Source organism: Anser cygnoides, chromosome 6 (genome assembly GCF_040182565.1).
Source record: "Anser cygnoides isolate HZ-2024a breed goose chromosome 6, Taihu_goose_T2T_genome, whole genome shotgun sequence".
In the NCBI taxonomy this organism is placed as follows: domain Eukaryota; kingdom Metazoa; phylum Chordata; class Aves; order Anseriformes; family Anatidae; genus Anser; species Anser cygnoides.
In genome coordinates, this window is record NC_089878.1 from 20,113,743 (window position 1) to 20,140,689 (window position 26,947).

The 26,947-nt window shown below is 36.8% G+C and overlaps 2 long non-coding RNA genes across 3 annotated transcripts in view; both read left to right on the plus strand.

The window, feature by feature from the left end:
- Positions 1-254: 254 nt before the first annotated feature.
- Positions 255-3,695, plus strand: LOC106029863 (uncharacterized). The gene is made up of 3 exons (XR_001203372.3): positions 255-555; positions 657-850; positions 3,481-3,695. It is a non-coding gene; the product is annotated as an uncharacterized lncRNA (long non-coding RNA).
- Positions 3,696-18,627: 14,932 nt separating this feature from the next.
- LOC106029860 (uncharacterized) overlaps positions 18,628-26,947 on the plus strand; it is a 34,219-nt gene continuing 25,899 nt past the window's right edge. For both annotated transcript variants that reach the window (XR_007162509.2, XR_007162507.2), the window contains exons 1-4: positions 18,628-18,754; positions 20,333-20,531; positions 23,226-23,325; positions 25,423-25,578. This is a non-coding gene — a long non-coding RNA (uncharacterized lncRNA). The remainder of the gene's footprint in view (positions 18,755-20,332; positions 20,532-23,225; positions 23,326-25,422; positions 25,579-26,947) is intronic.

Sequence of the window (26,947 nt, forward strand, 5' to 3'; positions counted from 1 at the left end):
ATGGACATCATTTCAATATAATAGGAAAGATTATAAAAACAAAATCACTGCAGTCATAAGAAGTATTCTGTCTTCTCTCTTACTTGAAGCATACTTATTCAAGTTTCTTCTTTGTAATGAGGCTCTTTACCTTTTTTTTCTATTTAGATGCTCCCTCCTTATGGTTGCATGCCATGATGAAGACCATAAGAATGTTAGGAGTCAGTAGCAAATACAAGCAAGTAGAGTGTACGACAAGGAAAGCAGAGTAAAACTGCATGAACCATACATAAATAACATAAGATGGAAAAATGACTGAGAAGAATAATCTTGTAGCTTGTGGTTGAACCCATTTCCTTCCAGAAAAGATGAGATTAAATTAAAAGCTATCACCGAAGTCTGCATTACGTATTATACTCTTTTCAGCTGTCTCCAGAGAGAAGACACAGTCCAAGAGGTCTTGGAGCTGGCCTTCTGGAAATAGCATGCTGCCAGATTCTGATGGAAAAATGTGAAACACTATCTGATACTGGTTCTATAGCTAACAGGATCATTCTTAGAATCCAGCAGCTTTTCGTAAGTGCACACATACACACACAGACACACAGATAAAATTGTGATAAAGGGTTAATATGCTGGGTGAATACTTGTTTATATCTCTATATTGTTACCACCAGGGTGTTGATGAGCATGTATTTATCCATAAGCCACTAATTTACTGCCACTTTGCCCATGGTGTTGGAGAACCTCGTTACTTTCCCGTATCTGATTGGGAGAAGCTGACCAGAATTTTAACAGAATCATTAGAGCACTACAATGAGCTTCATGCTGCAATGAATCTTGTTCTTTTTGAGGATGCTATACAGCACATGTAAGTTTCCTTACTTTCAGTAGGTATAATGTGTGCTCTAGCAAAGATAATCATTGAAGTGCAAATTCATTTAAAGGTGACCTGCAAGAGTATTAAAAATAACCTCACAGCTTTAGAGATATATGCTGAGTGCCCCAAATGACCAGGCTAAGCCAGGCATTTAGCACAGTTTTAATATGAAATGTAACCATTTTTACTTCTAATGCTTCCAAGCAGTCTTCACCCACTGTGAATTGTTGGCTTCTTCTCAGTGTGACCCATGGACCTGCTACTGGTCATGTCAAATCCACTACAGAGCACTGAGGCAGACTGTGGTTTGACCCATCAGGGTATTTTAAAACTCATTATCACAATGCTACAGTGGCTTCAAACATTTCACATTTTACGTGGATAGGAAATGAAGGATATTTAAAAAATAAATCTACATGTTGGAAGCCTACACAGAGCTTTAGGAAAGTGGTTTATTTAATGCTGTTAAGCTAGCCCCATAGTTTGCAATGGGGTTATATGATGGATGGGCTATCATCAGTTTTGTATTTTCCAAGGGACCACCACATACAGGAGCAAATACTCCTATACAGTTCGAATTTGGAGGTTTTTAAAAAGAAATCTAAAATGTTAGATGGGGAAAGAGAATGGGATTTACATGTAAATTTCCTAAGTTAACTTTTAGGGGAGTTTCTGAGTCATACCTGCATGTTTCTAAATATGATGAGAGCTTGATAATGTGGCTTTACTGTCCATTCCTATACAGACCAGTTTTGTGTCAGAGGTGCCAAGTTCAGCTGCAGTTTCATTCCGCTGTCATTTTCTTTATTCCAATTATTTTAATTCTTTATTAAATTATTTTTTCCACAAAATTTTCTAGACAGTCACTGTGTTGTTTAAGGATCATGCATATAAAAGTATTTCCAAGTTCATTTGTCAGAACAAAATAGTCATTGCTTTTTCTGGATTTTCACTTAGGGCATTCCACGTAGTTTGAGCAGTAAGTGGCCTTGGCCAGATTTGTTTTCTATGCATTGTTTCACCCTCTATTTCTCATGCAAATTTAAATTGATAGCAGCTTTGAATTGCTGGCAAGTGTTAATTCAAAATCAGCCCCTCTCGCTTTTCACAGGAAGATAAAAATAAGAAAATATTTCTGTTCACATTAGCTCCTTCCTTTCAGCTCCTCAAGCCTAAACTGACTTCTGTATCAATTTAAATAAATATCTCTTCTTACAAAAAACACTTGGTGCATCCAAAAATTACATGTTTACGGTTTATAGCATTATCAGGAAAGTCATTAGATTTATCTCAATACTAAAGTGGAAATGGTAAAGAACCTCTAAGAAATAGAGACTTCATCCATTGGGACCAAAAGCAGAAAGCAAATTAGCTCTTTATCTTGTTTAGATTTTTGTTAATCAAGAAAAATGCACTTAATTACTCTGACAGGAAGCAGTGCATGTAGAAACTGAACTGAGCCTGGGGCCAGATGTCATGCAGTCTGAGATAGCGTAAGTTTGTTGTACTGCTTCTCTGTAAATAGAAGAGAGCCTCCTCAATTACTGTAGGTAGAAGAACTCATTATGTTATTCAGGTAGGAATTTACATAAATGACATAAGAAATCCTTATCCTTCCATGGTTATAAAAGCTTATTTTATATGAGCAAACTATTGCTTTTTTTTTTTTTTTTAATCTCAGACGCTACAGGAGCAGAGAATTGGTCAATAGAATTGCATTCTTGTTGAAATCCAACCACTGGTGCTAACCAAAACCCACTGTCATCTTCTGACTGTATGGGAAAGTTGTCTCATATCTGTTTATTGTGGATAGAGGCAGAATATCCTTGTTGCTTACCAACAGAAAAGGCCAGAAACTAAATAGGTTAACCTACAGGCAGAATGCTGCTGACAACTGTCTTGCTTTAGATTTTGTTAAGATAGAGAGTAAGGCTTTGTGATGCAGCCTACAATTTCACAGTTCTGATATTTCTCATCTTCTGTGTGGCTAAATCAAGAGTCATTCTTCCTTAACAGCAGTTTTGACAAGGTTTACCACTAGGGTGGGGGGAAGTAGATCTAGGGGCAGAAAACCAAATCCGAGTTTTCTCTGGACTTGCACCCTGGGGCTGCACTCCCGTTTGAATTCCAAGATATATAATGAATGGTAATTTAACACAGTAGCCTTTCCAGTATCAGGCCATTATAAATATCTTCTTCTTGTTAAAATAGCTACCAAATTGTTTTGTTTTCAAAACTTAGTTGAGCTTAATGTCTGTGTGCCCTCTAACCCTCTTTCAATTGTTACTACAACTGGCTGGTGAGTGTTACCAACTTTGAGTCAACAGACAAGCATGAAGTGTGATTGAATAGTAATGAAGCAAATGAGTTTGAAGCAACAGAAACTACATCTAGAAAACTTAAATTAACACAAAATGTAGAGTGGGACTCAGTCAAAACTTCCGTCTAATCCTGACTGGCTGCTTGGAAAGAGACAAATTCAGAACAGAACTTTGCAGCTTGGATCGGTCTGTGAAGATTTTACTAGTATTTTCTAGCTCATTACTTTTGATAGATCAAATATCATGGGAATGACTACTATCAAGCAAAAGTAAATACTCTAATTTTTCTTGGTTTTATAGATGTCCTATCAGCTGTATTCTTGAGACCCCCTTATGGCAATACTGTCTTAATTGGTCTTGGAAGTAGTGTCGAGCAGAGTCTGCTGGCTAGCAGTCTTTCACAGCTCAATGGAAGTTCATCAAGTCACCAGACTTAAGAAGATGCTCAGGGTAAGGATTTTGGTTTGCTGTGGTATTCTGTTTTTATGTTGCAACAGTTCATATAGCATTGCTGACTACCAGATTGTAGTTTCTTTTCCCTGACGTTGCAGGGGCTATAAATTCTGACCATAGAAAAGTGCTCTGTGGATTGACTGGTTTCGTATGTAGGCTGTGTTCTTTTGATTGCTTTCCAGTGATAATCATCTGATGCCTTCTTTTGCATTCTGATGTTATCTCACCAAATGCATGCATATTTTCTCATTTGATGTTTTCTTTGTTTCTCAGTCTTTACAAGGAATGCAAATTTAACTTTCATGTTCATGTTGGGGCTGCAAAATGTTGGCCACCTATCCCAAGTTTAGATCAGCGCCAGAAACCTATGACTCGAGTTCCCAGTATAGAACAGGGGTCCATGTGAAATGATGTACAACCCAGGCAGGAGGAGAGGGCTGTGGCGCTGTGAGAAGCAGCAGATCCAGGTTTTTGGCTTTCTAAAACTCAGTATGAGCTGGGAAACTTCTATCTGATAAGAGAGGTAATATGGTACCAGCCAACTGACTAGGTGAAACCTAAATGCCTTATAGACAACGTCTCCCGGCTCCTACTGAGTTTCTACTATCACAGTTTACCTGTAATTTAGAAAAGAAACATATAATCTACCCAATTGCCCTTTGAAAGTTGTCAGCAACTTGTTTACACCATTTCATGAAATAAATAATATTTCAAGGTTACTCGTAACTAGCTTTTGTTCTGAGACGACAGGAAGTTGCTTCTAATTAACTCAGCATGTTCATCAGAATCAAATTCTTCAAGTCTGTGGGATCTGCATCACAGAGAAATTTAACTTCAAGTATGATACAGTAACAGGTAGCTAACTTTGTTTAATCTATTGGAAATTCATTGAAAATAATGGGAAATTTACCCCATTTTGACTGACAACTTAAAATAAAAAATTACAACTTTCTCAAAATATATGGTCAGTAAAACTGTAGTGGTATGAATAAATTTCTAAATGCTTATTTTTTCCATGAATAGAAAGGCACCAAAGATGGATCCTTTACTAGGGATAGGCCTATAATTACAGAAAGTAATATAAGTATTTTACATTTACTGTGCATAATAAAATGCAGTCAGTGATGAAAGAATATTATGCAATGGAGTCAGAAATGAAAGCTGCAGAGGAATGATTTGCTGGTGTTCTCGTCAGCAAAATTCTGTAAGTAAGAACCTTACTCCTGTTTGGCTGATGGGTGATAGTCTCTTAGAGCATTGTGCTGAATGCAAGACTGATTCTCCTTTTCTCTTAGCACATTTGTCTTATTTTTTTAGTTTCATATTCAAACAGCTACATTCATGGTGTTTCTCTCACAGAAAATACAACTGCTTTTATATATCGTAGTGAAATAAATATTCACTCAAATAAACAGAACAGACTAACAGCAAACAAAATGTCATGTCATTTTTGAGGAATTTCTAGGAATATATAAGCTAAGATTCCCAAGGATTCTTGACTCTGTTTTAGAACTGGTAATCACTCAACTTCTTGGCTTGATAATATTTTGAAATTTTCAAAATATTTTCATTATCCCCAAACTAACTCCTCTGCTCATGCTCTTGGAAAGATTGAAAATGTGTGATTTTTGTTCTTAAGCAAAATTTTTCTTTGGGAAGAATAGAATCTCTCAAAACTGCAGCCTTGGTTTTCTACCTTGCCTTGATCTAAGTAAAAGGTACTGCTCTTGTGAGTTTCTCAGACAGGTGGTGATGGGAGTCTAAATTGTTAGACTTTCCTCTGTTTAATTTTATGTCTTGGATTTGAGCTTTGAACACAGATGATTTAAAACGGGGCGGGGGGAAACACCTCTAAATCTTAACAGCAAAAATTTAAAAACATCTGAAATAGCATTACAGAAGATCTGTAAGCACTCTAGACTTCTAAGGAAGTTCCTTGTAAGGAACTGGAGATTCTCAAACTCTCATACACAACTACATTGGGCCAGAAGACTTGATCTGAGAAGACTGGGTTGTTTGTGCATTTTAATCAAAACATTCTCCTTCTGTTGTGTTTTTTTGTTTTGTTTTGTTTTTTTTTGCCCCTACTCTATTTTGTAATGGATCTCTGCAAAGAAAGAGCAAGGACAGACTCTGTCCTGTGAATAATTTATATTTATCCTCCTGTCTCAGAAATTTTAACTTTGATTCACATGCCTGCAAAGCTGATGATTTATGTGAATTTTCCAGAAGAGGCTTTAATATGGCAATCTTCATGGCAGGATAGCACTTTTGTGCAAAACCCCATGCTTAGAGGACAGAATTGGAAGATTGTGGTTGAAACTATTAGAGAAAGGCATTAGTCCTCAATATCAACAAAGAAAAAGCATAGAAGAGAGAAAATCTTATCCAGCTGCAATCATTTCCTTATTTTCTTTTTGCCTCCAAAATATGGTTTTAGTACAAAAGAACATTAACATTATTTATCAACTGTAACTTGGGATCAGGATGAGCAGCTGAAAATTATAAATGGATGGGCCGTATTTTTAGCTCTCATGCTATATGATGAGGATATCGAGAATTCCTATCATATCTGTATTGTCCAGGAAAAAAGCAAACATGATCAACACTTGCAGATAGGCAACTGTTAAAACTGCTGGCAATACAAGTTAGCTGTATCCTAGCACTGACATTATTCAGAAGTTGAAACCAGGGCTTTCCTGACTGACTCCCCCATACAGCACAGAGATTCTCCCAGTCTTCGTGAGCCTGCTCTGATCACTATCTCTCATTTTAAAACTGAAGATTAAAGGTACTTCTCTGTTTGGTCATTTCAGCAGGCAGGCGTTGTACGTAAAGCATTATTTTTACCTACCAACAAAAATAAAATTTGACTCATTTACCCTGTCATATAAAAAATATATCATTCAATCCTAGAGTCGAATCAGAAAAATCTTACTGTATCGATGATTTGATTTATAAACTGGAGTAACTCTTTTTTGCAAATTATATATACATAATTTTTTAATGCATGTATGAACTAAGGCTTTACTTTACCATTATAATCAAGCTGATTTTGATGCTTGTTTCACCTTCTTTCTACACCACCACCCTCACACAAGATTGTTTAACTGCTTTTCTTTCATTCTGTGTGATTGTTGTCCATACATTCTGCAATTCCTGCATTTTACTAGAAAACTTAATGATCCTAGAGGAAAATATTTGTGATAGAAAGTAGTTCATTATTATATAAGGGCAAACAATATGCGTTTATAGTGCAATCAGCAAGCTGCTCTGAAAACAAAATGCTTGCTCACGTTTTTGTGTAGCAGTCCCTGTCTTTGTGACAATGGCTGCATCTTCAAATTGTTAATTATGTACTGCCCCCTAGGGATTTGTGTTTTGCTTGTGGCAACCTGCTTGCAGCTCCTTTGGGATCCATTTATTATAACAGTCTAGATTTCTTATAGGGAATTTGCACTTCTCTCCTCTTTGCGTTTTTTGACCTTGATAATAACTTCGAATTTCTTCCTTTTCCAGCTGTGATGATATGACTTGCTTTTTAACTCCTTCCAGGTTAGATTTTGTTGCTGGTGGTGGTTGGTCGATTATTTTTAAGTAGACTGTTAATATCTGTGGTTTACTTTGTGCATTTCGTGTATTTTGAGTGCATGCGTATTAGGTTTTATATATAAAATATTCTTTACATTATTTGAATAGGATGATGACATTTTAAAACATTTTTTCCTTCTGATATTTCTAGGGGATAGGTTTTCTTTTCAATGTTTGTCCACATTCGATTTGTAAAAATAAGCTGTGTAAATTTCTCGGAGCCAAATTTTGCTTCAGTGCTGAAAGGGAGAAGATGGGAACTGCCGTGCTTTACACAGATGTCAGATACCTGATGAGTGATTTCTTATAGTTATTAATGACGTGGCAGTTTCAGGTTAATAATAATAATAAACGAGAACAATGATAAGGACAAGTTTCCTTTTACTTCACTCATTGGTGAGATGAGTTGTCCACAGAAAATCTGATCAGAGGAAAGAAGAATTTTGCCAAATGTATTTATGATCAAAACAATTCAGAAATACAAGAAGGCAAAATGAGCAAAGGGCAGTAGGTTTTGAATAGGCTTCATCAGCAGAGGTGAGAGGTCATCTGGGAAGATTAGTTATAGGAGCTATTAAATCACCTCTGTGACACTGTTAGAAGAAGCTGCTTAACATAATCATGTGCAATCAGTAAAACTGCTGTTTATTATAAAACGTTTTTGATTTTCATATTTGATATTGTTATGTAAGATGGTGTAATGTAAAGCCATACTTATTTCACCAGTACAAATTATCAGCACTAATGATTTGTGGTGCTTTTCCTGACAACTTTCAACGTAAAAAATTGTTGGGAAATACCTCTCCAAACCTATTTTCACTAATATATTTAAAGACTTGCATAGAAGTTTTTCTTTATGCTGTAATTGTAGACACTTGCAGGGATACAGCTTTTATATATGAACTAGTCCTGCATCATACACCACTGTTTGAGTTCAGTTATCCTTCTTAACCACAGAATACCAGCCATCTCTTTGAAGTGTTTATCACTTAGTGCTAAGACTCTGCAAAAAGGGATTGCATAATAATTTTGTCTCTTCCGTTTGGAGTTGGACTATTCAGTACATATTTGGTTACACACCAAGTGGAGAACTGCATCACTTTTGTCAATTCTCACACATTTATGTGATAATATGGACTACCTCAGGATGAATGTGTTCAAATCCGATTTGGTTGCAAGATGCATTAGAAGTTGACTCTCCTGTTTCGTGAGGCCTAGTTTGAAAAATAGCAGGTGATAGAATCTTGCCAGGTTTTTGCGTAAGATTTTGGTGCATTAATATCTTGCAAGATACTAGTTTATCATTTTCCCTGAGTTTTCCTTCATGCTTGGCCATAATCCCATGAGGATACACATTCTTGTCCAGCCACCGTGAGTGATGTCTAAATTGCCTGAGAAAGCAAGCTCCTAATTTCAGTACAAATCTGGAAAGTGTTTTACAAATGGAACTGGGCCAGAGTTTCTCAGTGAAAATGTCTGGATGCCATCTGGTTCTGTGGGTACAAGAGGTAGAACTCAAAGTATCTGGAAATAGCCAGAGGGTAGAGAGTAGAACCTAATGTGTTAGCTCCAGCCTTATTTTTGTTTATAGTGTTAGACCTCTGGCAGAAAACCAAACTAATGTATAACATCAAATTCCAGCACTGCAAAGGATGGGATCTCAGAATAGGCGGGATTAGGAATCTGAGGCCTTATTTATCACTATCTTTCTTCAGTGTTACACTGTGGCTGATTTCAATGGGACTATTTTGGCTAAATTCAGACGTAGCTGTATGTCGGATCTTATATTACAATATAGAATTAATCTATGTATATTATTGCTGTTGTGCTACCTACAAAATCAAATTTGCAGAAAGCTGCTAACTCCAGAATAATGATTTATATACAAATTTCATAACATACTGCAGTAAATTATCTTGAGCCAGCCCACTCACACTGATACCAGTGCATGCACACTCCTTCTATGGCTCATCAGTTTGCCTGAAGCCATATATCAAATGCTGATGTATGTCAGGACTGTTCATCAAGCACCCTTAAAATCAGATTGCTGATTTTAACAGGAGCCACCACAATTTCCAGACAATCTGAGTCAGCAAGGGGATGGCAAAGTATTTAAAAATTAGAAAATTTAACTCAGCCTTAACTGTTGTAATGCTGATTCTGATAGCGATGCACATTTGTAGGACCAAACATCTGCTAGCATGCTAACAAATTGCAGCAGATTATAGACATGGATTTCCACCACTGAGGCTGTACTCTCACTTGTGCTTTTGTTTTCTCGAACAGAAGTCCACCTGGTCCATAAAAAGCAACACAGTGTCTGAAATTTAGAGCTGTAATTTTAAAATTGTACTTCCTCATTATGTATTATTTTGGTTAAGCTCAAAATATCTCTGCATTTTTACCTGCATTTTGGTGATTTATTATATGGCATTAGAGCGTTTGGCTCTTTCTTTCATGTTCCCTGCTTATCTGGCAATCAGAAAAAGCTAGAATGAAGTATGAGTGTAAGTAGAATGCATACTTTCAGAAAGCATTCTCAGGCATAGTATATTGAAATCTTCTATAATGAATTCTTATTTGCCAGAAAAAAATATTTAACCATGCCAGGAAATTATCTGTGAGGAATAAGCACTCCCCCCACCCCCCTCCCAATTTGCGTTGCTTGGAAGGGGAGAAGAAAAATGGCACAGATGCATGCAGTATTGCACAAAGAGTGTATATGGACATTTCAGTCACTGATATTTCCCCATTTTCTGATGCTAATGTAAGATATGTTGGTTTTGCATTTATAATTAAGATGAACAGATGGTGAAGACTTAGTTTAAAGTAATACTGTACATCCATTAAAATAATCTCTGCCTACAGTGATTCTTCACTATAGCAAGACTTAATTGCATATATAACACACATACATCAGAAAGAACTCAGTCTTTAGCCATTTGCTCCATTAGGACAATAGTAAAACAGACGTCACCAAAACAGGATTTATCCTGGAGACTCCTAAGATTAACAGATGCATCTCTGCTGACAATATTGGGTTGCTTTAATTAATGATCATTTTATGAATAAAAGAAAGCATAATTTCTTAAAACATACGGGATTTCTTTTTTAAAAGGCACCCATATTTTGAGGGAGGAACATTCAGGAACAGAAGTAAATTTTTAACAGACTGATTTGGTGTTATTTACACTGTTTCTCCCATAGAGTAGTGCACATAATTTGTTCTTCAGCAAGCTTTGTAAGTCTGTGTCTTTGTGGACTGCATCCATGTTTTAAGTTAGGTATATTCTTAAGCGTGTAACTGAAGGAAGTCCTTAAGCTGTTGGGAAGCAGAAGCAGATTTCTGCATGTTTTTGTTTTTCCATAGAAATGCTACAAAATGCCATTTTGCAAACTTTATATATAAATGGGTTATGTAAAAAATAAAATTATTTTCACCTAAAGATCTGTACTTCTTAGGGAACGGAACTTGAGGTTATATCTCCAAAATGGGCACTCACAGAACAGCAATAGACATGTTAACCAACAATACTCATTTTTCAAGAATGATGTCAATTATGTATCTGTTTGTATATTTATAAGTCCCATAACTCCATTTCTGTTCATTTCTTGTACTGCCTACCATCCCACATTGGTAACTATTTTCTATGATAACGAAACCTGATGAAATCTAACATCCAACAATATAATTCAGCAGAGATAACCTCCCTTTCTTCCTCCAAGGTGGTTTGTTTTATTTTATTGTTTCAATGTAAGGATGTACAGGATCATTGAATGTTTTGGGTTGAAAGGGACCTTAAAGTAATCTAATTACAACATTTTACTGTTGTTGCGATTAGCCAAAATGAAGTATAATAAGGGTTTGATGAACATTTTTGCAAGTTTTTAAACCTAAAATACATTTACTATCACACCAAAATGATTAGCAGTTGCTATGTAGTGACTGAAGAGTTCTCAAATGAGAAAAACAGTTGTCCACATGAGTTTCTTAAAACTGGTGAATCCCCATCCTTTGTCATGTGCTTTAGCTCTTGAAGGCCTTTCTCTCCTCCTCAGCAGTTATTACTGTCCACAAGAATGCATTGACCAAAGTGTTATGTGATATTTTGGTTTAAGTTCCTTCATTATTCTCTGTTAAAATTGTGCTTTGTTTAAAAATATTTAGATATTTATTGAAGCAAGAACTTGAACCCTGAAGTCCCATTTTCCACATGAGTACCCCGAACCTTAGGTTATTGAGTCATTTGCACAATCTCTCAGAATATTTAAGTATATTAAACCAAGTCAAATAGCACCAGCAGGAGAGATTGAGAGAGTCTTTATCCCAGAATACAAAAACTCTGTAATATGGTAGTTAAACATTCTTCCAGGAGATGCGGTTCAAAACCCCTCAGGCAGAAGAGTGAATTGAACCAATCTTTCTTCTGTCTGAGATGACCTGTAGGGTAAGGCAGGAGAGAGACTGCTTTTGTGTGTGTGTGTGTGTGTTGATACATTAGTTTTCTTTAAAATGTCTGAAAATGAAATTAAATAATTATCTCCAGTGTTTGTACGTCACCCCCCAGCCAAAAATATTTAAAATCAATTTGGACAGACATTTAGTGTTGGAAAAGGATATGTTTATTGTAATTTGGCAGCCACACTGAAAGTGTTTCATTTGTGTAGACTTCATTCAGGTGACATAATTAATAAGAGCAAATAGTCCTGTAAATATAGCAGAGGTATATGAGTAATAAAGGAAATAGGAAGGGGAGAGGGCGGCAGAGGAGGAGGAGAGAGACAGGCTGGGAGCCAAAGGGACCGAAAAAGGCAGCAAGTTTTACAAAACATTCATTTGACTAATTTGCTTAACATAATAAAGAAAGGATGGTTTTATTTGGGAGGGTGGGGGGATAGCAGCAATGATTGATTTGATGGGTATTGTATTTGCTGGATATGGGATGAATAATGTCCATGAATGGATATAGAAAGTATCTCTCCAAAATTGGAATAATCCGTAAGTCATAGGATGCAGAGCACAAAATACCAACATGCTAACATACTGAGAAAGGTTTTAAACAATAACTGAGCAAATCTTGGAAGAGGTCCAGAGAAACAGGGAACAGAAAAGGAGCTACATGTAGAATAATGGATTTTAGACAATAGAGAGAGTGCGGCAGACATTTGTGAACGGAGTATTAGCTCTTTAATTATAATAATTACCTAAGTTTAAGGTCAAGGCACCTGTGCATTTCTGTCTGTGAGAAACTGATTAAAAAATTAGAAGTAGCATTTAATCTTGGTGATACTATTTCCAAAAACTCTCTCAGAAATTTGGGTATTGCCAAGATCATTACTTATTATTTGTTCTGTACCTAGAGACACTGACTGAGATGGGTCCCACGTTGCCACCCTGAGATCATTGACATCAAGATTGACTCTCTTAACACTTAAAATGAAATATAAAATGAAAATCCTCTGCAGGGAAGAAAACCATGAAAAATGAAGATCCTTACATACTAATTTATTCTGCTTTCTCATACATACTGACCATGGAAATGAAAGGTTTCATATTGTTCCCTTTAGTAATTCAAACAAATCTATTCCTGGTCTTGGAAATTAACTTCTTAGCTAATCAGGTGGTATAACCTGAGATTTACTGCTAAGGAGCCCTAGCTGGGAAGCAGCAAAGGTGGATCTTGTCACCCAGATGGAGATGAAGCACAGTGTGATGCAAAGCATCTCCAGTTGGAAACAACCCTACATACATCATTCAGGTTATGTTCTGTGCTGTTGGAGGTTTTGTGATGATTTCTGAGCAGGAGAATGCAAGCATCTGTTTGTGTAGCTTGTGCTTCTGCAACACCACAGCTAGACCAGTGGCTACCAGCAGTGTTACACTTCAGTGTTTTGCTTGCTCTCTACCATGTCAGAGCAAGTTTGAGTTTGAAAAAGAGCAGACACAGATCAGTGAGTTGCAAACACAGAGAAAAAGCTTCCTATTCTCTTCCCTCCACCTTCCCGGGCATAAATATTTGGATTTGGATTATGGGTGACAGAAGAAAGGCAATCCCACTAGGAATGGATATCACTGGTTGCTACTGAGCACATAGCTAGAGGAGACTGAATGAGTGTTGAGGGAATTAGGGAACTAACACAAGGGTATGGAAGAAAGAATGAAACAAAGAAGCAAAGATGGAGCAAGGTATGGAGAGTATTGTAGAGAGAGATTTTCTAAAAGCTCGTAGAATTGAGAAGCACAAGGTTAAAGCTATTTCTTTAAAGAAGAAGGGAGCGAGTGCATGAAAGGAAGTCATAGGAAAAGGTGAGAGTGGGAAACCTGGAAGTAGAGAATGAAAAACAAAAAAATGACAATTTGGAAGTCATTTGCTCTAGATTTGTTGCAATTACTGCTCTTAAACATGTCTTAAGAGAAATATTCCCATTCCTCTAAGAGTTTGTAGTTTTTCTAGGTTATTTTTCAATGAGTGATCTCTAATAATAATTTAAAAAAAAAATGAAAATTTTAGTTTCCACTTATATACAACCCAAATTTCAAAATTTTAGTTTGCTTTTCTTGCCTTTCACTCTTTTTGCTACTTCTTCACTCTTCCCCCCCACCCTCAAACAATGCAAATCTGCACCACCTTCAAAAAAAAAAAAGTGTGCTAGAAAGAACTCAAGCATAATTTTGACAATCCAAAAATTTCCAGAAGTGAAGAAAAACTAAATATATCACAAGTACACTTCAACTGGGAAGGAGGAAGGAACTGCGTTTGTTTAAAAAAAAAAAAAAAAAAAGTCACCCAAATGAATAAAAAGCATAGATTAAAATACAATGACATTTTTCTCTAAAAAAAAAAAAAAAAGATACATCCACAAGATTTTCACAGGGGAAACAAATTTTCTAGTTTGTATTTTTGTATTTCTGAGCAAAAAGTAAATGATGAAAAGGCATTGTAAAACAAAAACAATCTTTGGATTCATTCCTGACCCTGAGGCAAGTGCCAGTCATGGCTATCATTGCAGAGGGAGGTGTTTTGTCTCCAGCTGTGGCCTGTGGGTGATAACCAGACCTTTTACATTTCAGTTGTAAGTGTTAGAGATAAAGATGTCGTGAAAGAAACAGAATTAATGTTTTTCACCATTGTACATGCTCACCCCCTCTTGTGCTCCCTCTAGTTCAGGGGTCATTGTTTGCATTCACATTTGAGGTAAAATGTGCTAGTGATGATCACTGGAGAAAGAACTTCACAGAAGATGAACTGAGCAGATGAGGTACCTGTGGTGAAATTCTGGATAAAAGCAAGAAATTAACTGCTATCCAAGCCAAGGAGAGTGAGTAACTCCAAGTCAGTACCACCATCAGTCTGATTGAAGTAGTGAAAGAACATTGAAAGAGCCTGTTCAGGTGAGAACAAGCCTGAAGAGGAAAAAAAAAAAGAAAGGTAAGAAGATGAGCAGATGGAAAGCTTTTAGTGAATCAAAAGCACCTGTTAATAATAAATAAAAAAAATAAAAGTGAAGAAGAATCCTTCTTCATTTTCTTGATGTTTTGGTAAGATAAAAGAAAGTCTTGCAGTTTTGCTTGGTAGTGTCTTGTGAAAGGGATGGCGATAATGTGCAAAATATGGCAGGAAAGCAGAAGTATTTCATGGTGAGAATATTGTTACAGTGAAAACTGGGACTAGGGCTGATTGTATTCAATGTGGTTAAAAAGTGAAAATTTGTCTAGAGTAGAAAACTAGGAATAAAGGTCACTAGGATTACTTATTCTATATTGTAATCTGGAAACTTCAAGTGGGAAAGTTCTAAGAGTTATTGTATAAGCATAGTCAGAGGCAGCTACTGCTCAAAAAACTGTGATTTTAAAAATACAGATACATAAATGGATAGGAGGAAGAACAAAAGTTAATATGATTTTTAGCAAAATTTTATGCTGGAAATTATATAAAAATGTAATGGTAAAAGCAGCTTGATATTATCCCAGGCTATCTAGGGACATTGGAAAATCTTTACTGGAAACTAGATACTTGTCTTGCATAATTATCTGTCTTGGCAATGAGGCTGGACTACATTATCTTTTTATGTTCTTTCTAGCACAACGTTTTCTGATTGGGGAAAAAAATGAGTCTCAGTCTTCTGACTTCAAGCCAGCCAATATCTTTCTCATTATACCACACTAGCTCTTTAAGGGACATAGAGTGGAACTTCGGGTGTCATTGCAGTCAGATTGTGAGCTGCTTATCCCCACTGGTATACAGCTATTTGCTGAAATAGTCCAATTCATTTCAATGTGGCGATCTGTGCAAATCATTTCTAAATGAAGGCAAGAACAGGTTCATAATATGGCCCTTACTTCTTTTTTTTTTCTTCCGTAATTTTGTCTTTCAGATGAAAATTTAATTTGTAGTAACCTTGTGAGGCAGAATTTACTAATTTTTGTAAAGTATTATGAGATTCTGAAATGAGAGGTGCTAAAATCTTTGGAAGCTCTTGTTACTCTTCCCTGTTAATTAACATCCCTGTAAGCAATAGGGTGTGAATTTACAAAGTAGGCTGTGAATTCTATGTAGTGGTGTTACATTGTAAACAAGAATACTTGTACTTTCTGGTTATATTCACATTGCTTAGCAAAAGTAAAGCAGAGAGCATCATTTCTTCCACAAGCATGGAATTACAAGGGTTTGACCAGGCAGGTTCAAGAGAGAACAGCTGGCAATTTTTTTATTGACAGAATTTGTCAACAGTTAAAGGTGAGGAAGGACAATAAATGGGAATGAGAGCATTTTGTCCTTTTACAGTTGACAAATAACTTCACCAGGCAAAAATACAGCAGAATGAATTGTAATAAATACAGTGTTTGTGGTAAATTATCTTTGTTAGTGAGGAAAAATCCATGTATTGATTAATTCTTTTTATGTGCAGAATCCAGTTATTGGATGCCTCATAAAATCATCCTTTTAATCTTCGTATTACCTGCAAGATAAGACTAAATTAAGGAAACTCCACTTCAGATCATCCTGTTTCATTCTCTTTTGCTTCTGAAGAAAAAGCTTGAATGGCAGAAATGGCAAAATCATGTTCCTATTGATTTTGAAGAGTACTTAAGAATAGCTCCCACAGCTTCAAGTTGGGCTAAAAAGAAAAAGTGTGCATCTGAGACAGCTAGTTCATATCAGTAAATTTAGTCACTGGCTTCCCACTGTAAATCCCACCATAACTCCCACTGACTTTCTGCAATAGCTCACCTGAGTAAGCTAAGTAATTGTAAAAAGCTCAGTAGTCCTGAGCAGGCTATCCTTCTGTAGGGCAAGAGAAGAGGTTAGATTTTTCTTGTCAGTTTGAATTAATAAGTGATGCCAGAAGGCTACTTTGAGTTGAGTGATGTTTTCCATTTTTTGATTATGCTTCCCAAAGACACTGGAAAAATATTTGAACTATCTTCCTTTTCATCTCCAAGTTCCAGCATAACTCCAGTGTTGTTTCTGAAGTAACACATGCTGACACGTTCCCAAGCGTACTTCTGGAAGCTGTAGGATATAATTTGGCAGATTTGTCAAATGACAAATTTGACATTTGGGGTGAAGTAGGGTTGAATGCAACCCCTTCTGACTGTATTGCTAGCAGAAATAAAAACGCTCTTAGGAAGGAAGTGAGCAAATATATGGGACTAGTTCTCCTTTTTTAGTGTAAATGCACTGAAGTAGTGTGAGTCACAGAAGTGTAAAGGCAGTATAAAGGAGGGGGAAAAAACATCCAGAAAACATTTACAATCTCCTATTGTAATAGACTCATAGAGCCATTAAGGTTGGAAAAGACCTCCAAGATCATCTGGTCCAACCATCCCCCTACCACCAATTATCAGCCACTAAACCATGTCCCTTATTTGTGCTATTGTTTGCTGAAAGCAGTCCAAACGCTTGTGGCACAACGTTTGTGCATCCTTTCTGGGCATGTGCCTTCTCCTGGGCTTTCAGCATGGAGCAAACATGCACAACACTATCTTTTCCTGGACTGGAAAAACCAAGCAAAAGAAATGATAGCTTGGTTTTAGTTGGCTCTACTTCCACCAACCAGATTTATTTTGCCAATTAGAATCATGGTGAGAGTCACTATGAGATGATGCTGAAGAGAGTGTTCAGTGGAAAATGCTTGACCTATTTGTTACAATTCTCCCAGTAGGTGTCATTTGTAAAATAGTAATTTAAGATATAGAGTAACCTAGAATCTCTGCCAAATGCTTTTTCACCTATGTTGTTGGTTTAAGTGAAGATACAGATGACTGGACCAAACTTGATGTTTGCAATGTCATTAGTCGTGGGAATAAATGGCATTCTTCATGGTTTGTTTTCCTTTAATGATAGGAGGAAATAAAATTCAGATGAGTTAATGTTGCATGCATAGAATTTCCTGTATTTTTCTAGATAATTTCATTTTTTTTCAGGCTTTTGAGTAACGTGTGTTCTTTAAAATACAGCTTAATTATAGAAGAACATAAACTCAGCTTATTTCATGTGGTTTTAAGCATAACCTAATCCTTCATAATTTTGCCAAAGTACTTCCTTGAGATTTCCAATTTGGCTTAAGCCACTTTTCAAGCCTTTCTTTGATTATTTCTGCTATGTAGTTGGATTTATTCTTTCAAATTATTTGAGTTTTGACGTCATAGTGTTTTTTTCCACTTGAATCAGATAGCATGGTATTTACAGCAGTAGGACCTATGTAGTGGAGCACACTTGCATAACAGCCAGTGCTTGATATTTTTCTCTGTGATGTGCTGGGGTGAGTAGAGGTAGCTAGAACCAACAGGTGCCAGTCTCAGCAATTTTAGTTCAGGTGCCAAGGAAAAGATAATCAGGAGCACTTTACAAACGGAGCAAAAAGTTTTGTAAACTGAAAGGTTTGTAAACTGTGCTTTAAGAAGTATGTTTCTTCATCTTTCTGCAATTCTTTCTAAAAACCTCATCTGATTTACAGACAATGTTTTGTATATTCAGCTTTTGTTATTCTATTCAATAAGTGATAGAAATTGGAGACTTGCAACAAACAGGTCACAGATACAACTGGCTTTTATACCACTGGATGTGTTACATTATTCCTGTTTTCCCGCTGCCTTGTTCCAGGTAATATTTTGACATTCCTATGCCTCTTCTTTTTGACATACAATGTATTTCCATGGTATATTAGTGTGTATATAAACATTATGAAATTTCCCTTAAGCTGTGCTACAATATAGATATTGTGCGTAGCACACAGAGCATCTGTTGTCCCGCCTTTGTCATTTGATCTTGATTTCCTACCTTTCCAAGATCCAGTAAAACATCCATGTCTTGACCTTCCCACCCTCTTTCAACCTTTCTTCAGAGAACTGATCAATACCTACTGCTTTTCCTTTATTCACATGATGGATAGCTTTGGATAACTCTGTAATCTACTTTGTTGTCCTGTCTACCATCAAATTCTCCAAGCACTGACCTTCATACCAGAGTTCTTCAGACATCATGCAGAAACCGCGCCTGTTTCCAAATGGTTAAAGAAAGTCCTGGTAGGTTCTCTTGTTAGTTCATTTAGATTTCCTGAAATAGAGAAAACAAAACAAAATAAACCTGAGACATTTGGAGTTCTGACCTCTTGTAGAGTTCCACAATGCTTCACCAGCTGGGTGTTATTTGATCCACTTCTACATTTCTGTAATCTGTACTTGACCTAGTTTTAAGTGTGATCCAGCCCTTTCCAACAGGTTACTTTCACGTGACTGAGTGTTTAAGTACTTATAGGAGATGCCTAAGTGAGAAAATAAGGTATTTACTGCCCAAATAATAAAAGTCTGGTCTTGAAGCTTGCTTTCTGGTGCTCCAAAGTGACTCACACAGGGTCAGAGATGAGAAAGATCTTCAGGGGAATTTTTCATAATCCCACAGAAAGCCTCGCAATTCCCCCTTTTACTCTGTAGAAGTGAGAAAAATAAAGGCAGATCTATTCCCTGCCATATAGGGAGAGTCATAATAAAACATAGGGTAGAATACACCTACTTGTGCTTAGAGTCAGAGTCAAAATACAGTGCTATCTTGAACTTAAGGAAAGTGAAATAATGAGCAATTCTTATTTTTTAAGGGAGTGGGCACTGGCCAAATGATGCTAAATCTGACTGCAACAGCATACAGCTTCTAGGAGAGAGGCTGCTGGAATTGCCTAGGCACTGGTTGGTAGCTAGGAGGAGGTTGCTGTCTCTGTTGAAGCTGACAAGCCTGAAAAAAAGTGAATAATTTTAAATAAGCACCAACCTTCCACAAAACCCCCAGAATTAGTCTCTAAAATATCATTTTTAACTAGCTCTTAAAATGTGTTTTGTTTTAATTTCAAATCTATTTAACCCATATCAATTTGTAGAGCTGTCCATCTCTGTTATTTTGCTTTATGCTTTGCATTGTATATATTTGTACCCAGCTGTGCACATGCTTGGATGCTTCATGGGTTGGCCTGTATAGTAGAGTCATGAAGTATTTATGACTAGATCTTAGTCTCGGATAAAATTGCACCAATATCTTATGATGAACACAAAATTGACCAACAGCATGTTATAAATATGCCAGAATTTTGATTTATAATAATTTAGCTGAGAACACGCATTGGTACCAGGGTCACTGTTGAAGTGATCTTGATTTTAAAAGGACTAAAAGAACTTTGTCTGTATAGCTTCTTCACATTCACTTCAGAATGCAACAAATAAAAAACAGAAACAGAAAAGTTTCTGATGGAGCATGTGTTCTAATTTTTAGCATATTGTCTCCAGACACTTTTCTTTCAAGGCTTGCTTTTTAAAAGTCAGTGTTCCTCTGTTCTCTGGTAGTGTTTAGAAAGGATGTATTATGAAGGACTTTTTAGAAAAAAGGTAGTAACTTTTTCTATATGGATAATTACATACTTCTATATATATGCTTTTTGATGTATTTTAGCAAATTCTCAAATTGAAGGAAATGTTTTCTTGAGTCAAAGGGAATACTGATAGTTGTGTTTTTATACTGTTAAATGTAGTTACTTTTTTTTTATAGAAACCCAACAGTTTAATTTCTAAATAGTCGAAGTAAAATATTTTGACTAAGAAAATGTATTTTTCCATCAGATAAAGTTCTGCAAAATCAAGATATACTCCTGAAACACCTATCTGATACTGGGGAGTGGGAAACAGCAGCCAGCAGTCTCTCCTGGTTGTGTGGCTTTTAAAATAAGAACAAGTTTCAGTAGTGGTGAACTCTGCTCAACCGTTGAGTGACTCATGCGTGGCATCTAGTAGGAGACTTGGAGATTGTGTCGTTGAGAAGGTAGAGTTATATGACATATGTTAATATAATTCTCAGATATATACATGAAATATAATTTCATGTGTTAATATAATTTTCCACCCTCTCCCAGTATTGTGCTATTTGGAACTCTTGGACTATCTGTTAAAATTGTACATGTTAAGAGCTTCAGCCAAAAGCTGAATAGTTTGAATGTTGCTAAATATAATACAGCACAGCAATGCAAAACAATTTGTGAAAAATATTCCTAGGTCAATAGGATTTCTCTTTGATTTGTTCAATTTTCTGCTTCATCCTTTTGAAAAGTGTCAAACTAAGAGTAGAGAGTAAGGCAAAAAAACTTAATTGGATTTTGTGATACTGAGATTTGTACTATTTATAATCTAGGTTCTTAGTCTTAATTCCTAGAATCAAGGGATTATTTGGAAATTTTAGCTTTTTTTTTTTTTTCTTCCTTTTCCATTTCCCCTCTTTGTTTTTTTTTTTCTCCTTTCTCTCTTTTTCTCTCTAACAATGTTCGTGCTTTCGGGGCTGCAGAGGAAAGCTTTAAAACATGTTCTGTATAAGTGTTAAGGAAAAAAAAAAAAACACCTTTCTTACTTCATTATTTTAAAGCCAATTCAGGTTTTTAGTGGAATGTATAGCAGGCGTAGATATCAGCAGGATTTCCTGGTTTCTCATCTGTAAGACCTGACTTGTACCCCAGTGCTGGAATAAACCATACTCCCTAGATTGCACCGAGTCCTCATGAGCTTAGGGAGAGGGCAAGATTCTGGACCAGCACTACATGAGGAGGGAAAAGAAAACAGGTTTGAGGCCTCTGGCTGCTGCTGCAGAATCTTCTGTTGCCTCATCTCATCAGGTCTTTGTCCTCTGCAAACAAAATTAACACCAGGTACAAATGATACAGAAGGTGTAGTTGAGGGAGATGTCACAAACTCAGATTCTTGCTTCCAGTCAGTCGGGAATGATTGTTTGAACTCGGAGGTCAAGACTGTGTTCCCAGTTTGAAGTCTGAGTTTGAAATCCAGCATTTCAGGCAGTCATGGAAAGGATCTCATCATATTGTTCATGAAATATGCTAGAGGTTTTGGGATTATTTTTTTTTTTTTTTGCAACTTTGTAGAACAGTATAAATTTTATATTCACAGGAAAATGACAAGCTGTTTTTAAGTGATGACTTCATGTCAGTGCAAAAGGCAGCAGTTGTTGCCAGAGGGATGAAATGCCCACTAAAGATGGCAATTTTACTTACACTATGGGATTTCTGGGTACACAGTGAATTTAGCCATGAAAAACTGTTCTTTGGCAGAAACATGCACTTTGTCCTAGATTCAGTTTATAAACATCACTCAAAATATCATTGTCTTTTTCTGTGTTTGTGTGATTACTCTCAAGACAGGAAATGGGCATTTCCACACAGCTTGAAAGGTGTGATCCTTGAAAACCCATCTTTATTCTCTGTCAAGGATGACTGGAGTAGATTACAGTGGAGTATTAAAAATACTAGACCACAAAAACTTTGAACCATTTCTATAACTAAGCTACCATAATAATGGTAACTTTTTTTTTTTTAATCTACAACATGGAAAAAGTGTCAGTTTTCTTATTTTCTTAATAAACAATCACTTTATTACTGTGAAAGAATTTACTTACTCCTTACAGTCTGCATTTATCAATAGCACTAATGTAAAAATAGAGCAATTATATTTAAATGACAGAGCTAAATATTGTGTCAGAGGTATGAAGCAACTGGCATTGTTACTTATTTCTTGAAGAATAATTTGCTTCATGAAAGCTACGTTCTCAGGTTATGAAACCCAGCAGGGCCTTTCTGTCAACAAGCTACTAATTTCAAGTAAATTATGTAATCCAATACATAGTGTTTCTGTACTTCATACGGGTATGTACACATTATGTCCCTGCTCAGAAAAGTTCTTAGAGTTAGGTCCTACTTCTCTGCATACTAATGTAAATCGTTTAAAAAAAAAAAAAAAAAGGAAATTAACAGTTAAGCCATTCAGCTATTCACCTGCACTCTACTCACTTGGCTACCTCCATTCTACTACTTCCCACACACACATCTCCATCCTCCACTTGAACAACCCACAATTATCTTTATAATAAACCACTATGTTTATAATAATGGAGCTCAGAGCATCATCTATCAGTTTGCCTTAAACTTCCCATTAAATGGCCCTGTTTTCAGTTATTCATACGAATGAATTTCAGATACTTAATAGAATTTCAATTACTTATAACCTTTATCCAAATGATTTTTTCCTACATATTTAACTCAGTCTGAAATTTTGGGAAAATTGCCACCAAAGCATTTCAGCTATTTTCAGCAGAATTGCTGAGGCAAGGAATGTGAATTTGCTCAAGCTATACACTGGTGACTGTTTATGTGAGAATCTAAGAATTTTTAGTGGGCAGGGCTCTGAAGTTGATCAAAACACCAAGCTTTTTGCCAAATCTGTGAAATTCTACCCAAATTTAGCTATGTTCGAACCACGTGAGCTGTGTGTATTTTTGCCAGACTTCACAGCTCTGAAACATGAGAGGTCTACCCTGAAGTTGTAGTGACAAACCAGGGCTTTTTGTTCAGTACCAGTTTTCAGTTGAACTGAGCGTTCTGGTGGCCGAGCCTGGGTCCTCAAAACCAAGGATCCTTATTGTTGGTTCTCTTGCTCATTATCTTTTGCATCTTTGCAGGACCTAGAAGCTCTAATTACCAGCCAGAACTATCTCAGTGATGTACTGCAAAACGGGGAAAAAAAATTGCATCTTGCTGTGACGGACTGGCACCACTGAGGTACAAACAAGGGGAAATCCCCAAGAAGCCCTCCTGTTGGGTTGGCTAGCGTTGGCCTGGCACCCAAACACACTGGCCCTTGCTGCAGCTTCTGAAGGGAAAGTGAAGTTCTGAGGGGAAATCTGAAAAGGAAGAACGTGAAGGCTTTGCAGACACCGATAGACAATTCCTTCCCCAAGTATGAGGGGCAACAGAGGAAAGAGCGTGACTGGGCTTGTTTGAAAGCATTGCAGTCAGAGGAAGGTACCTTGGCTCATAGACTAATTGGGAGCAAGAGATGACCTTTTGATATTGAACATAAGAGGGTCAGTGGTGAGCGGATAGGCCACAAAAGGCTTTGAAAGTCAAGACAAGTCATTTGTGTCTAATTCGACTGAGAAGGCTACAGAGAGACAGACTTAGGGAGGGGCAAGGGAAGGAGATTTGTGTCAAGAGCTTGAGAGAGGGGGGCTGAGACTGGAGGCGGGAGAGGGAGTTGGGAGAGCAGGGGAGGTGGCTGGACAATCTGACTGAGATCAGCAATAGCAGTGAAAGAGGGAGGGAGGAGGGGATGTTCGAGGCAACCTTCGTATGAATGAAAGCTTGACAGAAATGGCAGCAGTTTCTGAATTATTATAATATATTCCTAAGACATGCCAATTCAGGAGTTCACAATGCAGCTGTTGTTTCTGAGGGAATGAGAAATTATTTTACCAATTTATGCAAAGGACTATTAAAAAGGTGGCAGACGAAGAAAAAATATCTACATAAAAAGGAAAGTTAATTGCTCCATAAAATGACTCACTGAGTGGTTCAAAAATCTTCTCATGCATAAATATCAAAAGTTTTACTGTTTGGGTATTTTTTGTTTGTTCCATTGTACTGAAAGAGTAATTCTCACAGGCCAGTGTCTCCAGAAATAGTAGTAGATGCACTGGACATTATGAAACAAAACAGGTATCTCCTGCTTTTAGCTTCCTGGAATTGGAAAGTTCTGGGAACTGAAAATGGGATTTTAATTTCCATTTTCTGGATTTACCTATGGACATTTGTTCAAAGTACTCATTATGTGCTTAATCTTCACTTTACCTTTGGGACTATCAGAGGCATAACTTCAGCTGAGAAGAGATCTCTTGTCACCAAAACCACAGATATATACTTTCAAATTCACCGTCCATGTAAATTATCAGGCTAAAGTAATAAATGTTATGAGCAATGGACTTCTGGTGAGCTTAAATACTATGCTAACAAACGGACACTCTACCATCAGCCAGTTCCCTGTGAAGGTTTGTCAGTTTCCTCTGTTCTTCATATGACCACATATGAAGACAATTCTGGAAATGTGTTGCTGCCTCCAAACCATGGCTGTGGCTGGCAGTGTTCTGTACAGTAGAATGCAAAATTAATGATCCCAGCTCTCTCTTATTGATCCTCTTCCACAATGTGCTTTTTTTAATAATATCCAAAAAGTCTAGTGAAATGTGGGCTCCATCGTAGTGGGTAATGGGGCAGATGTGGAACCAAAATGATGCGGTTTTTGTGGGAACTGTCTAATTGTTCATTTTAGCACTGAGGCTGATTTCAAAGCAAGGTTCTGCAAAGAATCAAACACCAACAGAATTTGCGGGGGTGTCTTTTAGGCATGTGGGTGGCTTGTAACAAATCATAGACTTGTTCTTTTATTTCTAAAGCAGCAGCTGGATGTTGTAGTTAGGCAGGTCTCTATAAGCCCCAACTTATCAGCTCCAAAGAGGATAGCAGTTTTCCTGAGGGGATGGGTAAACTCACTGCAAGACTTGGGAGAAATCAGGACTTTGGGTACCTTTAAGTTTCACATCTTAAATACTAAAGTCACTTCAGGTCCATTTTCTATGGATATTTTCTATCAATGTTTAGATAGATAGTGTGAATAATTGGTCGTCGGAGAATACTGTCATAGCCTCTTCATGGATGCTGCTCTGAACAACTCAGTATTTTGCTTGATCCTCATGAAAGCATGGCAAGGAATAATATAAAGCTATTACTATGTGTCCAGTGAGGATGTTGTCACTGGACCACAAACTCTTGAAGTGAAATGACCACTTAACCAGGAAATCCTTATGTGTTTATAAATCACAGGTAGCAATAACACAGAAGGTTGAACTGTGGGATCAGTGAAAGAAGTGTGAGAAGAAATGGAAATGCATTATTGATTCCAGCTGGAAAATAAGCTAAGAGTTGGAAAATAGTATGCTTCTCCTGAAATACTTGCTTTCTCTCCAGCTGGTTTGGAAGGTACGGATATTGATCAGCTGGGAATTTGAATGGGAATGTTCCTCTAGATAGATGGGAAACACAGAAGCATTATTAATAGCACAAGGTTCTCTGTGCTTTTCTGTTTATGTTTATTTATGTTTATATTATTTATATTTATGACTGGGTGTATTAGTGTTGGGTGGGGGTTCATATGAAGGTTCGTTTGTGGGCTGGTACCAGAGAAAATAATTTTATTTTAATGGATGATTTCTGTGTATCGTGGTATAGCACCTCATATCTGCAGGGAACTTTATTCTGTTCTATTTATGCATTTACCACATGTGTCATAATAGGAGAGTGATTCAGCCAGCATTGCCTTCAAGATGTCATCCATGAACAAGGGGAGATAAATTCCCTTCCTAAATGAGGTTGATTTACATGCCACAAGTGTAACAACACTGTTAAAAATCAAGGAACAAATTATGTTCTTCAGCTGCCAGGAGTGCCCAGTCCAGTGCAGGTCCCCTTGTTCTCACTCCAGTGATCCTCCTTCGCTGTCCTGTAGCGCATCGGGATGAGTGGCTGCTCAACCTAGCTGATTATTTTTTTCTGCTTTCTTGTCCCTCTTTGTCCCTCACATCTGATTTCCCAGACCCACAATACTAACTTCCTCCTGCTCTCTTTGCCTCTCAGAATAACCTGTCTGTCTGGTTCTGCTCCACTGCTCTAGCATCCCACACAATTATTCACTCAGTCCCATGCAATACCCCCTGACTACCTCAGCCCTCTATGCAAATTTATCTTCTTATGCTTACTTGATTCTTCTGTGACTAGGATTATAAAAACAAAACAAAAATTCTCGCAAAATCTGTGCAAGATTCTTCATTTTTTTCCTACTGTGCTTAGTTTTAGGAACTAGGGCAACTATTTGCTCTTTCATCTTTGCTCAAGAGCAGTTTTAATTACATAGATTTTCTCTAGTACCAAACAAACCATTTTTTTCTGACCAACCTTCTACTTCCTGTTCCCTAAGGAATCCAGCATGTTTATACTGCCTTAAATTGTGCATATGAGCACAGTGAAAACTTATTTTTTTTGAAGATAGGGTCCTTGATGGCCTCATCTATTATTCATCTTTTCTTCGGCCTTTCGTGGTAACTCTTTGGTGCCTATTCTGCACCTATATGTTCTATATAAAAATATATCTAAATGTATTTTCATCTCATTTTTCTTCTATCAATTTGTCAAATGAGCAGAAACCTCTAAAATTAACTATGAATAACTGCCCTTTATAGAGGATATGAGTGACATCTTTTTGTCACATCTCATGATATAAGTTAATTCTGATGAGTACTGCTCAGGAACAGTTTGAGTAACACTTCATACACTCATAATTGTTAATGCAAGC